Source organism: Poromitra crassiceps (assembly GCF_964638095.1).
Source record: "Poromitra crassiceps genome assembly, chromosome: 7".
Classification (NCBI taxonomy): domain Eukaryota; kingdom Metazoa; phylum Chordata; class Actinopteri; order Beryciformes; family Melamphaidae; genus Poromitra; species Poromitra crassiceps.
The window spans coordinates 14230199-14246515 of NC_139628.1; positions in this window are offsets into that span (position 1 = coordinate 14230199).

The following is a 16317-nucleotide window of genomic DNA, read 5'->3' on the forward strand; positions in this document are numbered from 1 at the left end:
TGTCACTTGAACAATTTGTCCCTTCATAAAGCCTGTGTGAGACATGGCGTTCCTTCCATCATGTCCATGTGCCAACCACTGATGCGCATCCATTCAGGTTTTTTCTCTTTTCTCCCTAAAGTCTCTGCCAGGCAGATTGAGATTCCAGCAGGAAACGTTGCATTACGACCGCGAGGTCTCTTTTGAGTTGTGTCAAGCATCACAGAGCAGATCGAGCTAGGCAGGAATTCACGAGTATAATAAAATAAAACATCCTGTCAATTTTCGAAATAAAACCTGTTACTGTTACACATTGGGGGGGTGGGGTGGGGGGACACTTTAGCAGCAGCTACTTGGGTTCAAATAAACTTGAGTTGGTTTGTATCAATCAACTAAATTCAGTAATGTTCAGGTTATGGTAGCCTAATTGATCTAATTGTTACATTGTAGCCTATAATTCAATCAAAATGTTTTTGTAAACACCAATAGTGTTATACTCGGAATGGTTAAAGGTTATATCAATTTGGTCATTCAGTGGCGTTTTACTGCCATGAAATATAAATAACTAGCCGGTAGCATTAGCCACACTAGCCGACTACCCAGTGGTGTAGTGGTCACTGGAGAAGTGGGTAGACTGTAATTTACGCCCCCGCCTCGGCCACTTTTTGAGATAGATATATATATATATATATATATATATATGTATGTATATATATATATATATATATATATATATATATATATATATATATATATATGTGATATAGATATATCACATATATATATAATACAATTCAAAATACATACTACAACATGCGCTGGGACGCGTCATCAGTGATGTTAACTGGGGCCGAGGCAGATTAAGACCCCGACCCGCGTCCCAGAAGCAGCCGCTCACAGATCAGCCTTCCTACTCTGTCTGCAACGTTGCCCGCGGAAGGGTTGATCACGCCCAATCCGCTGCAATAGAGTTAGTGCTACACCGGAGCATTGAAAGACCCTTCAGTGTATGGAGGGCTAAGGCCCTGTGGGTGAATCCAGGCCGCGCTCCTCCTTCGTTTCACCAGACCCTCCCAAAAGGCAATCCTACCATGCCGTACCATAGGCAAAGAGGATGCCTCAAGAAGGCCTGTGCGCTGCACGTCATTCGCCTGCGCCGAGCACCTCGCTCTAGCCTGAAGGACCACAGGCCGCGCCGATCTTTACACAGCTTTTCAGGAGGCTGATCCGTAGCATTTGTGGATTTCTCCCTCACGAGAGAGCCAGGCTGGGGTGCTAAACCCATCCCGTACCGGGTGCCGTCTCTCCGACCGTCAACTGTCTCTCCAGCTTGTCACCAAAGTATACTTGGTTGTCGCCTAGACTATTCCTAAGTGTCACTGGCCAGGAGAGCCAGAATAATACAATTCAAAATACATACTACAGCATGTGCTGTAGTATGTATATCACACATATATATCTCAAAAAGCAGCCGGTGGGGGTGTGTGTGTGGTGGTGGTGTAAATTACAGTCTGCCCACTTCTCCAGAGACCACTACACCACTGGACACGGCATCATTGAGGTACAGTTGGCTTCAGACACGACACAGCATCATTGAGGTACAGTTGGCTTCAGACACGTTATCATTGAGGTACAGTTGGCTTCAGACACGGCATCATTGAGGTACAGTTGGCTTCAGACACGGCATCATTGAGGTACAGTTGGCTTCAGACATGGCATCATTGAGGTACAGTTGGCTTCAGACACGACAACATTGAGGTACAGTTGGCTTCAGACATGGCATCATTGAGGTACAGTTGGCTTCAGACACGACATCATTGAGGTACAGTTGGCTTCAGACACGGCATCATTGAGGTACAGTTGGCTTCAGACACGACACAGCATCATTGAGGTACAGTTGGTTTCAGACACGACACAGCATCATTGAGGTACAGTTGGCTTCAGACACGGCATCATTGAGGTACAGTTGGCTTCAGACATGGCATCATTGAGGTACAGTTGGCTTCAGACACGGCATCATTGAGGTACAGTTGGCTTCAGACACGGCAACATTGAGGTACAGTTGGCTTCAGACACGGCAACATTGAGGTACAGATGGCTTCAGACACGGCATCATTGAGGTACAGTTGGCTTCAGACACGGCATCATTGAGGTACAGTGACATTCCTGAAGGAATGGCTGACGACATCCAACTCCACGATGCCGCTGACGCAGGACACCTGGACAACATGAGGACGCTGCTGCAGGAAGATGGCTTCAGAAGGTGGATCAATGACAGGAGGATTGATGGAGAGCACCCCTCTGGGGCTCGCAGCCATGCGGGGTCACGCTGCCTGTGTATGCCCAGGTAGACAGAGCTGATAAGGATGACCACACGCCTCTCTACTCGGCCGTGATCCGCGGGTCAACTGGACTGTGTCCGGATCCTCCTGGAAGCCGGGGGCCGACCCCAACAGAAGACACGGCTCAAACACCCCGTGATGTACATGTGTTTGTGTTGTGCACATGCATGCCTGTACACCACTATTTCTGTGCTTGCGTGTGTGTGTGCGTGCGTGCGTGTGTGTGTGTGTGAGAGAGAGAGATTCTCTGTGTAGTTCAATAATAGTCCAGTGTTTCTAAGGGGTGCTTCAGTGTACTGCAGCCTGGCAAGGCCACACACAAACACACACACACACACACACACACACACACACACACACACACACACACACAGATCGGTGTGTCTCATAGCAGAACTTGACACTGAGTTGGTGGAGGAGTGGATGATGGAGAGATGAAAGCGGGTTTTTATTCAGCAGTGTGTCAGCCCACACACTGGCTTTTATACATCTCTCTCTCTCTCTCTCTCTCTCTCTCTCTCTCTCTCACTTCAGCTGTTCCACCAATAAAACAATCATGTATTGACTATAGTCTGTGTGATCAATGCTTCATTGAACGTTTCCTTACATTTTGGTACGAAACCTTCCTTCAAATGTAGCCTGACGCTACGGGATGACCTTCTGTTCTGCTTAAGGACTTGTTATATAGATCATGATGAACACAGTCAAACGCAGTGATTTATGAGGCACATGTTGCACATGATTTGTCCCTCTTCTAAATAGAATCAGACCCTATAAACGTTTGTAATCGTCCGTAGCTGCTGCCTGCATCATTGTGTGGAGTCAGGACCTAAATCTCTTTCTGAAATCAGTTCAAGACTGTCGCTTCAAAAAATAGCTCGCCCAAAAATGTAAATTCTGTCGCCATCTCCTCCCCCTCGTGCCAAATGAAACACACGTGAAGTTAATCCATACAACATTAAGGTTGGGGCGTCCCAGTGGCTCGCCTGGTGGCCGACCCGGGTTCGGGTCCGGCCTGTGGTCCGTTACTGCATGTTCTCCGCTCTCTCCCTCCCTGCTTTCCTGTGTCTAGCACATACTATCCTATCTAATCATCATCATCACCATCATCATAAAAGGGAGCAAGTGGGCAATGTTTGTTTCTATGACATCATCAGTGATGTCATCATTATTGACCAAAATCATCTTATGACATCACTGATGATGTCATAGGCACTGATGATGTCATAGGCATTGTGACATCATCAGTGAATTCATCGGCCAAAATCATCATAAAAGGTAGAAGTGGGCAACTCAAGCTCATTATAACAGTTTATTTTGTACCCAGATGAGCTTTTCATAGTAATGTACATTCGTATATTGATCACATGCATGGATAGAGGACAAATAAAGTAATGAAATGGACATCATTTTATTGACAACTTTTCAAATTATGTGTAGTACTGTAACATACTGTAATATGTAATACTGTGATATCTATCAGTAAAGTGCATGAACAAGAACATCAAATCAAATAAAAGGAAATCAATAAATTAGGCTGCCTTTTGTGCGCTGGCTGTGCGCCGATCTGATGGGATACAGTGGGCCTACAGTATTTTAGAAGAAGAAGAACTAGACGGACAAACCCGTCTTTATTTGTCACACGACAACCCAACACATGCATGCGGCCACACACACACACACACACACTCATGCTGACGGTGGCCGGTGAAATATATAGTCTCTGCATTTATCCCATCCAGGCTTGTCCTTCCTCCGGTGGGCAGGCAAGGAGCAGTGGGCAGCTTTCTTGTGTACAGCACCCGGGGACCAACTTCGGTTGTAGTCGTCACTGGTCAGATGACGATCTTCTGCATGTTTTTAGTGGGGGTCCATACCGATGTTGTATGGGGGAACCCCTGGGGAGCACGGGGAGAACATGCAAAACTCCACACAGAAAGGCCCTTTTGACGAGACAGCCCAGCTGGGCAGTGGGCACCTGAGGATATGGTGGGGGGGACACACCCTCGGCGCCCACAGCGGCCAGGCAGGAATCGAACCCAGGACCTTCTAGCTGTGAGGCGACAGCTCTACCGCTGAGCCACCGTGCCCCATTTTATACTTACCTATAGCCCATTTTTATACTGTCCACAACAATTCAGAACAACGAAAATAAATAACCTACCTTTAAAAATAAAATTAAAATATGCTGCGTTTTGTCCGTCGGCTCTGTGCTGCCATACATTTTCATAATTATGCTACTGTCAGAGAGTGTGATAATATATTAGGTTATACTATATATTATTATATTATACATACTCTAACAATTAAAGGAGAAAGGCTGCCTGTCATCATCTGCCACAGGGAGGTGATCATCAACTGCAACCCACTCCTCAAACTCCTCGGTGCTCAGCAACATGCATGCTCCGGTTCCTCCTTTGGTGCCATGAGCAGACCTCCGATCTTCCAGCAGAGGGGGAGGAGCTAACTTCACCTGTGTTTACAGTGGGATGAGGGGGAGGAGCTTACTTCACCTGTGTTTACAGTGGCGTGAGGGGGAGGAGCTTACTTCACCTGTGTTTACACTGGCATGAGGGGGAGGAGCTTACTTCACCTGTGTTAGTTACATACTACACTGTGCATACTACACTTAAAGGAACACTCTGCCCATTTTCAACCAGCTTTGTATCATTAGAACATCAGTAGTATATCAGAAAACTGTAAACGGTTTTGAAGTCTGTCATTTAATTTGACTCAAATAAACTCTCAATAACTGTCAAACTAGATGAATGATGAATAGTTTGACAGTTATTGAGTTGATTTAAGTTAATGAGTTATTAATTTGAGTTAGTGTGGACCAGTGATGTCACTGGTCCACACTTTAACACTCAATAACTGTCAAATTAAATGACAGACTTCAAAACCGTTTAGTTTTCTGATATACTACTGATGTTCTAATGATACAAAGCTGGTTGAAAATGGGCGGAGTGTTCCTTTAACACTTAAAGTTACACTTTAAGTGTAGTACACTTTAAGTGTAGTATGCACATTTTTAAGTTAACTTTACATAATGTGTCTTATATTTCACTGCAGTTACAGCGCTGTTTACACACTTTCTCATTCTACTATATCTTTAATTGTACACACATTTTTATTTGGATTTGACACAGACATGGGAGACAGAGAGGGACCCCGCGAGTATGTGCACTTTTCTCTCATCATGTGAATGTGCATATAGACCACCAGGGGGAGCCAGAGAGTTTTGTAAGTATGCCTTTAATAAAGAGTCAACAACGTGCGCTAGCGTCCGCTTCTAGAAAAACAACCAGTCAGACATTCAGCCATGAAATCAACAAAACAACAAACAACCACATGTTTCTCTTTCAAGCTAAAAATCCCTTTTTATTAAGGTGAGAGGGGGGAAACCTGAAGGATGGTGTGTGTGTGTGTGTGTGTGTGTGTGTGTGTGTGTGTGTTGTGTGTGTTATTGATGAGTAGCCACATCAAAGTATATTTGCCCTTTGTTAAATTTTACACATTTTACACAAATGCATGTTTTTTTTTACGGTCCCTTAACAGAAACTGAGCAGCATGATCTACCGGCGGGTGTTTGATAGAATTATTGATTGATACCAATGACTGAACGATTACTTCTGAGACCATCAATTCCTGCTGAGACTTCTGCTTTTCAAAACTAATTTCTGACCCGTTCTCCGTTCTTGGAATGAATTTTGGACTCACTCTCACAACATTTGTCGTCTTTTGCAGGTCAGGGATTTGTTGAGCCAGGGCGTCTGGCTAATGCAGCGGGAGATTCCCTGCCTAGAAACACGAGGGTCGCAGGTTCGAGCCCCTGTTTTACCTCCGGCTTGGTCGGGCGTCCATACAGGCACAATCGGCCGTGTCTGCGGGTGGGAAGGCGGATCAAGGGCATGTGTCCTGGTCGCTGCACTATCCTCTGACCTGTCGGGAGGACGGGAACTGCAGGGAGAATTTCTAATTCTCTCCATTTCTCTCTCTCCCTGTTCTTTTGAACCTCTCTCTCCCTACCTGCCTCTTTATTTTTTTCACACCCGATCTAATTAAGACTCCAATGCTGTTTACCTCTCTCTCTCTCTCTCTCTCTCTCTCTCTCTCTCTCTCTCTCTCTCTCTCTCTCTCTCTCTCTCTCTCTCTCTCTCTCTCTCTCTCTCTCTCAGCAGGTGGTGGAAAAAAGCTTTATTTCTCTCTCTCCCCCTCTCTCACTCACACACACACACACACACACACACACACACACACACACACACACACACACACACACACACACACACACACACACACACACACACACACACACACACACACACACACACACACACACACACACACACAGCTTAGAACTTTAGCAGTGGACAAGGCTATCTTCGTGCATTGCCCTGGAGGCAGAGTGGATATAGAGCTCAACAGTCACGTGACTTTTCGTGACGTCTCTTGCCCCGGAAGTGAATTCCCCATTCATTTTCTCCATAGACATTTAGATAAATCCTTATCTAACGAGTTGTAAGGCCGACACCGACCTGACCCGTGACCTAATGAATCATGAGTGACCATAAAACATTCAATTTCCCCCCCGTTGTTACTTTCTGTTTGACCTCTATCACAGAACTGACTGGGTGTGTATTTGTGTGTCTGTCTCTGTGTGTATTTGTGTGTGTGTGTCTCTGTTTATGTGTGTCTCTGTGTTTGTGTGTGATTTATGTGTGTGTATTCATATCTGTATATTTGTGTAGCTACAGTATGTGTGTGTAGCTACAGTATGTGTGTGTGTGTGTGTGTGTGTGTGTGTGTGTGTGTGTGTGTGTGTGTGTATTTGTGTATAGCTACAGTATGTGTGTGTGCGTGTATTTGTGTAGCTACTGTACAGTATGTGTATGTGTGTGTGCTGAATATTGCATGAGATGAGCCTCCTCACCCTCAAGGAACAACACCCTCTATTATACTTAAGTGTATGTGTGTGTGTGTGTGTGTGTGTGTGTGTGTGTGTGTGTGTGTAAATGGTAAATGGCCTGCATTTATATAGCGCTTTTATCCAAAGCGCTTTACAGTCAGTAGGTACATTCACCCATTCACACAACGATGGCGGCAGGTTACCACACAGGGTGCTGGCACACCAACGGGAGCAATTTGGGGTTCAGTGTCTTGCCCAAGGACACTTCGACATGCAGACTGGAGGAGGCGGGAATCGAACCACCGACCTCTTTTATCCAAAGCGATTAGTGGACGACCCGCTCTACCTCCTGAGCTACAGCCGCCACGTGTGTGTGTGTGTGTGTGTGTGTGTGTGTGTGAGAGAGACACAGAGAGAGAGAGAGAGACACACACACACACACACACACACACACACGGAGAGACACACACACACACACACACACAGACAGACAGAGAGAGAGAGAGAGAGAGAGACACACACACACACACACACACACACACAGAGAGAGATAGTTGCGTATGTTATCCCATCTGTCCCTAAAGGGAAGACATATCATCATCAATAATGCTCTCTTTGCTTCTCTGTCACATGTAGTCTCTCTCTCTCTCTCTCTCTCTCACACACACACACACACACACACACACACACACACACACACGCGCGCACGCACGTGCGGAAACACACACAATCTATTTCCCAATATAGCTTCAAACAGCCATAACTATCCTATCAATCCCTAACACAGCAGTCTCATCCCATCTCAACCAATACGTATCAATCAATGCTAAACACAATTGATCATTGGCCCTGCCTGGATCAATATAGCCTACTCCCTGGGTGACCCCTTCCTCCTCAAGCAGGCTAAACAGGGGGGGGGGGGTCACAAAGGGATAACACATTCAGTATTGATCCATTACACTGATCGATTATCAATCCCCCGAGGAAATTGCGAGCGCAATAATGAATGCAAATTCAACCAATCTCTCAATATTTGCGGGGGCTTTTTCTTTTTTTTAAATTCCCACAATTTCCGATGGAAGACAAGATGGAAAAACAGATTCCTCAACTTGCAAATGTTGCCAGTTCGTGCCATTTTACAAAGAAAAAAGAAGATAAAAATCACATAACTTTGCAAATTCCATTACAATTTTTCCGAAAAGTTGCCATAGTAATTAGAAGAAAAAAATTGGCTATTTTTGCAAGTTCCTGCAATTTTGCTGAAAAAAAAATCACATAAAACTTCACAAATTGCACGACACATTTTTGGGAAAAGCCGCTGCAAAATCAAGCATATTTTATGCCTTCAGACTAGAGGACGGTAGGCAGACAGGAAATGCAAGAGAGAGAGAGAGAGAGAGAGAGAGAGAGAAAGAGGACATGTGGCAAAGGACCATGGGTCAGATTCGAACCCGGGTCGGCCGCGTGAAGGACGTGGTACGTGTTCTACCAGCATCTTTTCATCACAACAATCAAAAAAAGGTGAAATGCTGGAGGGACAGGATTATTATTATGTCTGGATCGATGACAGGCCAGGGACATTGTGGGGTTGGAGCCGGGCTCTCTGACAGCGGTGTCGGAGAAGAGAACGCTGTCCAGGCTACGCTCCATCATGAGCAATGACTCGCACCCACTCCACGGCGTGCTAGTCAAACACATGGAGCACGTTCAGTGAGAGGCTGATCCCACCTAGATGCAACACGGAGAGGCACAGGAAATCATTCCTGCCTGTGGCCATTGGACTCTTTAACGCCTCACTTAAAAGAGCACCTCGGAGACACTCAGTCTCCCTGAGACTGAGTCAACCGATAGGCTATCTGTGCCTTAGCTGAGCCACATGTAATGGGCACAAGCTGACTTAATATAATTCCAGTGTGCAATAACTGCAATTTGACACGTAATGTACATTCTACTTTATTATACTTTACTCTACTTACTCTACTTTATTTTTGTTTACTTATTGCATTTTACTACTGTGTTATGTTATGTGTGTTCTGAGTGCGAGCTGCTGTAACTTGTCCCAATTTCCCCCCCGGGGATCATTAAAGTCTTTCTGATTCTGATTCTGATCTGACAAGGCTACAGCAGTCTGATCCATAACAATAAGCTCCTGTGTCACCTTGACATTTGAAACCAGTGTGTCTGATTTCATGCAGGGTCAATCAAACCGTCACAATCAGTCACCAATACAATTCACCCTGTTCCGTTTTCATTTCGGGGTGCAACACACCACTCCAATGGCCTCAGTTTAAACGCTACGCTGACATCTTTAACCCCTGCCCAAACCATATCCCTAACCTCAACCAAGGAAGCAGCACTGTTTTCAACCAAGAAATGCTTAGTTAGGCCTAATAATGAATCAATAATTAATAATAATCAATAATATTAATAATACCGTTTAGTGACTGAGTGCCAACACAAAGTGCTGTGAGACCATGACACACAGGAGTAAGATAACCAAACCCTCAGATTGCTTAAATAACATGAATATTGTCTTATATTTTGAGTGGATGCGTCATTTAGCGCTTTCGCTTCAATCCAACCGGTCAATTCCCTCACTGTCCCAAAGGCCATGCTGCCTGTCCCTCACTGTCCCAAAGGCCATGCTGCCTGTCCCTCACTGTCCCAAAGGCCATGCTGCCTGTCCCAGCAGTTAATCACTCTGATTGATGATCAGCCCCTCCGCCCCCGTGCACTTTTGGCAGTGTGCCACCTTTATTATGGGGTGGTAACACGAAGGCCGGTTGCCGTGGTAACCCCAAGGTATCAGGCTTTTCCATTGACTTGCTGTCGAGCGTGAAAACGTTTTGAGGTTGTTTTCGGCTTCGGGTCAACAATCATTTCGGAGTTGTTTATCCGATGAGGGTTGATAAACACCACGGTCGGGCGCCACGGTCAGGGTGGTCGAATTTGCTCAACCAAAGGGGGGGGGAGGTCATCTTCAAAATGAAGAAAATCACAAAAATGGTAAGTTTGGCGGTTTTCACATAACAGCGATATGTCACTGTCACATCGTGACAGGACAAGTTGACTACAGAGCCCAGAGAGCTCTGTGACAGTTTGTCTATTCGGCCCCAACTGCCACATCCTTATAATGTAATAAGAATGCAAAGTATATGAGCAGAATTGTGTTTCGGCCACAGCTATGCCATTTTACGTGTGATCGCGCAACCGAGGCGGATTTTTGAATTCGGTAATTAGGGCCGACTGAATGGGTAAAAGTGGCTAATTAGTGGCCAAAAGAATTCAAGAGAGGTTCAGCACCATGGAGAGCTCCAGAGTGGTGGAGCACACAGCTGAGCTGAGTTCGAATCAGCCAGTGAAGTGGACTATGAAGACCCGTCACACAGGGACGGGTATTCCGCTAGTTTGCCCTGGCGCTTCTCAGACACCATCACTTGAGGGCAGAGATGAGAAGTAACTAAGTACAAACACTTGGTTACCGTAGTAAACAATCGGTTTGAGCAAGAACAAAAATAACAACGGCGGGCGGGGGATCGAATTTAACACGTTATTTTTTTTTGGTTCCAGCCTTAAAACATTTTTGAAATGTCTATGGAGAAAATGAACGGGGGACTTCCAGGGCAATCACGAAAAAAGTCACGTGACTGTTGAGCTCGATGTGCTCAAGCAAAACTGATTTGAAGGACTGTCCGTTTATTTATCTTCATTTGGTAAATTTAGTTTGTGTTTCAAACAAATCCAGGACTAGAGATTAAATACCATCAGTGTACACCACCTGTAGCCAATCCAGAGCCCCCACCCTGGAATTGAGCACGCGGAAGTTCTGTTTATGTTAATATAACGTGAGGTTCAGTTTGCACAGAAACGGACGGTATAAAAAACCTTTTACTTTTATACTTCATTTACATTCAGAGCCTATTTTTTTTTTACTTTTACATGAGTAAACAAGTTGAATCAGTACTTCTACTTTGACCAATCTTTACACAAGTAACTGTACTTCTACTAAGTAAAGAACGTGTGTACTTTTCTCATCTCTGCTTGAGGGAAACAGGATCATTCTTCCATCATGGCTCCACTTACTTTGTTGCTTGTCAGTCACAGATGCGGGACTTGAGACTTAGGCCCAATCCCAATTCTTATTTTGACTTAACTTGTTTCTGAGTGTCCCTCACTTTGGCCCTTCGCCTTCAGAACAGAGCCACAAGGGGTAGGGATTGAAAACAATCACCTAGGAAATGGGACACCACTCATTACCTCATCATTTTGCCCAACTGTGAAAATAAAGCTATTTCTGGTTTAACAGATTGATTGAAGTCTGCAGATTCTCATAGATACACGATTTTGTCATCATATTGCATCTTACCAGAAATTAATTAATTGTTTGATAACTATTCATATTTAAATTATACTATTTTATTATTTGACTGGTTTGCTCAGGAGTCACTGGAAAACATGATTCTAACATTATAGGCTAGCCTATAGGATAGTATAGCCTATTCAAATTGATTGGGTTGATATAGCTACATAATATTCTGTTTTTTTACATTTGATTCTGGCGATTGGGTTGCTTCATAATGGGGACATTAAACTAACCCATGTGCTTTTTGCTGGGTCGCGTGTCACGTTTCAGTGACGACCTGATTGTAGATGCTGGCTGGCTGGTGCTTCTGCAACTTTTGCAAGCTTGAAGTGGGCGCCCATACCGTCTATGTTAAAATAGTTGCAAAATACCTACTGTAACCCAAACTTACCAAAATACATGAATGTCTTCCTTTAATGTCGATACAAAGGATCACTGGGACGGAATGTTGAAACGCGCATTTCAAAACTCGATATTTGCAAAGATCGCCAGTGGAAACCAGTGCAGCGCGAATTGCGATACAACTTTGTAACGTTTGGCTCATTTCTGGCGGATTAATAGTGATTTCCTTATCAGCCCTTGGTTTGAAGTGCGACCCCTGGAAAATCTCCGTTTCGAGGGCCAGTAAGCCCCTCCCCCTTCACCCTCGGTCTGATGCAAAAACAAATTGGGACACCCTCCCCCTCCACGTGAACGTGCAAAACAGAGGCTTAAGGGCTAAGTGATAGGGCCGAGGGGGGAATTGGGATTGGGACTTGGACTTGAGTGAGCTCAAGTCCCTGTTTGATTACTCGTGACTCAATCTGGGAACCAAGAGTCTATTTCGGCACCACAGACTCTGGGACCTGAGATAAGAGTTAAGTGGGATCCTTGCAGAAAAGAAATGAGGAGTGGAGTGCAGGAGAACTTGTAAAAATCCAATGCAACACCGTTTCAGGAAAAATATATTCTAGAAGCCTCGATTGTGGCATGGCTAACAAAGTTCAAAAACGGTGACCTACGTGTTTCAGCTCATGCGAGCCTTCATCAGGGTGGAGGACTCTGGGACAGACGGACCTTGTTTTGAGGCTTCCTGTAGAGCGCGATCTTCCGCCCGGGACTTCCACTTCCGCACACCGGTGCCGTTTAAAAACATACATTGCATCGCTTTTATTTTGAAGGCTAAACATCCTAATTCGTATATATTCACTATAGCGTTCGGGACCGGAACTCTTATATTTGCCAGTACAACAAGAGAGCAGCACTGCGCAGAGGCGGAAGTCCCGGGCGGAAGATTCACGCTGTACAGGAAGCCAAAAAAATAATAATGCCCGGCTGTCCCAGAGTCTATTTCTGTGCTGAAATAGACTCTGGGTTCCCAGGTTGCTCGTGACTTGACTTGAGACATGATGATGACTTGGATGACTTGTTTGTGTTCATCAGTTTAAATATGAACATGTTCAACATTGTAAAGTGTCTGCTGCTGACTAGGTACGTTTACGGAGCCTAATAATCAGATTATAATAGGTTTTTAAAACCCAGAGAGATTAAAAATGCTCCATATAAACACCTCATTCAGATTAAACAGGCCCGGGTTGCAGAGGGGTAGTTTAAACCTTTTCCTAAACCGATCAAAAGAAAAATGTTATCATGTAAAGTAAACGATGAAACTGATTTCTCTGGCTGTGTTCTTTCTGCACATGTCCATGATGCCCTCATCATGTCCATGATGCCCTCCGTCTTGACGTAAAGATTTGTGGAGATGATCTCGCTGAACACAAACTTTGCTGTTTCATAAACTTTTGTTAAGCACAGACCTTATTTCATGCATTTAACCAAAATCCCCCATACAAAAACCCCATTGACTTTTCCCCCTATGAGCCAGCAGCACGGGGACTTTTGGGTAAGCCTAAAAAAAATAGCCCATTCCTGCAGTACTCTATTCACCTCATGTTCATACGCGGCAGTGGGCCAAATTCTTCCGGGTCGTGTTAACACTTCCGGCGGTCACGGCGCGAAATACAAATGAACGTCATGAAGAAGAGAGTTGTTTTTGGAGCGGACAGTGCAGGGGGTAAAACAAAGAACGTAGGCTACTACTTTGAGCTCGGTACACAGCAAGCAAGCGGAGTATCCACTGTTAGCCAGGTCAGATAACGTTATCGTCGACAATGACGAGCACTTTCTTGTAAAACATACCTGGACTCCAACAAAGAAAGCTTCAGAAAGTTTTCTATCCTCCGAGCACTCGAGCCACTTACGTCTATAAGACCCGCAGACGTTAACGTAATTCCCTGGAATGCGAGACTTAACGAGCCAGTTACATGGCGTTGCATTCTTAGACATTGCCGTTTGCTTTTATTTGGTATGTTACATACAATTGGCCAAATTATTAGTTAATTCCGAGTTAGATGATATTGGAGCAGCCGGCCATTTTCTTTTTCTTTCTTTTTTGGCGGAAGTCGGCACACGACCACACAACCGGGTCAAATGGGCGTGGCTACATAAGGTGAATACCACATGTTTTATACAGGCATATTTTCATATGCTATCCATTTTTATGCTAGTTTTGATCCAAATGCTGTACAAATAACATTATCATTCAAATGGCATGCTATAGCATCTGACTCCACTGTCTGGTCGTTTCTGGCTCGGGACGTGACATTATGATTATGGGATGTGTTGCCAGAGCAATCGGGTATCCATGGTTACACCTTGACATTTTGGTACATTGATTTATCTGAGGTTCGAGGCTCCTGCCAGCCAAGACAGCTGGTGGCGGGGACTGGCTACTAGCCTGCCAGAGGGGGGCACACGTCTGTGTGTGTTGGAGATGTGGGTGAGCAATGTAGATTAAAAGATGAAGAGAAAAGAGAAGAGAGAGCGCTGATGTCATACTGTTGGATGGAAGAGAGTGAGCGAGAGAGAACAGGAGAGAGTGTGCTGATGATGTCATAAAGTTGGACGGGAGAGAGTGTGCTGATGTCATAAAGTTGGACGGGAGAGAGTGTGCTGATGATGTCATAAAGTTGGACGGGAGAGAGTGTGATGATGTCATAAAGTTGGACGGGAGAGAGTGTGCTGATGTCATAAAGTTGGACGGGAGAGAGAGAGAACAGGAGAGAGAGAGTGTGCTGATGTCATAAAGTTGGACGGGAGAGAGTGTGCTGATGTCATAAAGTTGGACGGGAGAGAGAGAGAACAGGAGAGAGTGTGTGTGCTGATGTCATAAAGTTGGACAGGGAAGAGAGATAGAGAGAGAACAGCAGAGTGTGTGTGCTGATGTCATAAAGTTGGACAGGGAAGAGAGATAGAGAGAGAACAGCAGAGTGTGTGTGCTGATGTCATAAAGTTGGACAGGGAAGAGAGATAGAGAACAGGAGAGAGTGTGTGCTGATGTCATAAAGTTGGACAGGGAAGAGAGATAGAGAGAGAACAGCAGAGAGTGTGTGCTGATGTCATAAAGTTGGACAGGGAAGAGAGATAGAGAGAGAACAGCAGAGAGTGTGTGCTGATGTCATAAAGTTGGACAGGGAAGAGAGATAGAGAGAGAACAGCAGAGAGTGTGTGCTGATGTCATAAAGTTGGACAGGGAAGAGAGATAGAGAGAGAACAGCAGAGAGTGTGTGCTGATGTCATAAAGTTGGACAGGGAAGAGAGATAGAGAGAGAACAGCAGAGAGTGTGTGCTGATGTCATACTGTTGGACAGGGAAGAGAGATAGAGAGAGAACAGCAGAGAGTGTGCGCTGATGTCATAAAGTTGGACGGAAGAGAGATAGAGAACAGGAGAGTGAGAGAGAGAAAGAGAGAGAGAGAGAGAAAGAGAGAACAGGAGAGAGAGAGAGGGCTGATGTCGTACTGTTGGACAGGGAAAAATAGAGGACTCTTGAGATTGTACAAAGGGCAAAACATTTGGCCAGGAGCTACTCATCACTAGCTAATATTTAGAGTGTGTGTGTGCGTGTGCGTGTGTGTGTGCGTGTGTGTGTTACAGGTTTATTTATACTGGTTTGATCTAACATGCATAATTCTCTACTACTTCATGGCTTAACCAGAGTCAAAATGAAACAGCCTCTCATAGAAAAAACCCTTTGAAGTCATTTTGCAAATGTAACGTATAAAAACAAACAAAAAAGGATCATGATGAAATTCAGGTGAAATTTAGATTTGGAAAGGCAAAGCAAAAAGACTTTTGCATCATGGCTTTCAGTTTTGCATTCATTCACTCCGTTCGCTCCTCTCCTTCCTTCGATCCTTCATCTGGCCTTCCCTCGCTCCTCTCTTCTACCCATCCATCCATCCATCATCTCCATCCATCTATTCATCATCCATCTCCATCCTCATCCCACTGTAAATGATACCGCCATGTTTTTATTCGTCGGGTGTATGTGTACTTAATTATGGAAGAGCTGAAGGAGGAGCCAGGCAACTCAAATAGAAGCAAAGACAGTCAGAAACCATAATGTCATTATTATTATTATTATTATGATTATTATCATTAGAAGTCTCGTATTATTATTATTATTATTATCATCATTATTACTATTATTATTACTAGTGTAACTGTTATTAAGGTAAAACAGAGTTCCTTGGCTCTTGTATATGCAGAGAGAGAGAGGGGTGGGGGGGGGGGGGCAGGCTATCGACAGCAGAGCAATGGTTCCATGCCATTCCATTTCATTCCGGTGATTTGGTGGGCGATAAATCCATGACATCCCACTGATTTAAAGGGGAGATCATTCCG